Genomic DNA, 890 nt, shown 5'->3' on the forward strand with positions numbered 1-890 from the left:
CCTCTGACCCCTGACCTCTGACCTCTTCCTGGGCCCTGGGCCCCATCACCTGGTTAGGTTTTTCCATCAGACCTAGCCTGAGAGATTTGGGGTGGTATAGGGCCTCCCCGCCCCAGGGTCTGGGAGACCCCTTCTGCGCTCTTCATGTCCCCACGATCTCCAGCCCCGACGAATTATTCAGGTCTGTCTGTCTCCATAGGGCTTGTGCAGGGTCATGGAGGCCTGTCTTCTTGAAATCTGGGGGACTTCTGTGCCTCCTGGGACAGCCGAGATCCAGCAAATGCCACCTGCTCTTCCATCAGGGACCGGGCACCCCACGCCCACTCCAGCCCGCAGATCCAGGAAGTCTTACCTCATAGCTCCATCAGAAGGGAGGGGGGAGGCTGGACCCAGGAAGACCTCTGTGGCGGTTATTCTTACTTGCTGGGCTGAGGAAGTCTGGGGTCCCGGGAGGGGGCCGAGGGACAGTGGCTATTTACCAGCCAGTGGAGAAATATTTCAGTACCGTAACTGCGGGTACAGCCACATGGCATACGTCAGCTCAGTGTCAGCCACGTACCCATTTTCCTGCCAAATAAGCTGACCCACGCTGCGACCAGCTGAGTCTCCTGCTTCAGCTCAGGGGCTTGAGGAAACGGAGTCCCAGGGAGGTTAAGCTGCTGGTTCAAGACCACCAGCTAGTAAGGGGTAAAGCTGGGATTCACAGCCAGGAAGTGTGTGTGTGTGTGTGTGACCCCGACCACAGGACACCTGGGAGTGGACCTCCAAGGCCACGGGCTGGGGACACTCTATTGGCCTTGCAGCGAAGACTACAGATCGAATGTTGGACTTGAGTTCTCAAACAGAAGTTCCTCCAAGAACCAGGTAGGGATCAGAAGTGTGTGCAATCA

This window comes from Mirounga angustirostris, unplaced genomic scaffold (genome assembly GCF_029215605.1).
Source record: "Mirounga angustirostris isolate CCGP_5_RB_7025 unplaced genomic scaffold, mMirAng1.0.hap1 SCAF_14, whole genome shotgun sequence".
Lineage (NCBI taxonomy): Eukaryota > Metazoa > Chordata > Mammalia > Carnivora > Phocidae > Mirounga > Mirounga angustirostris.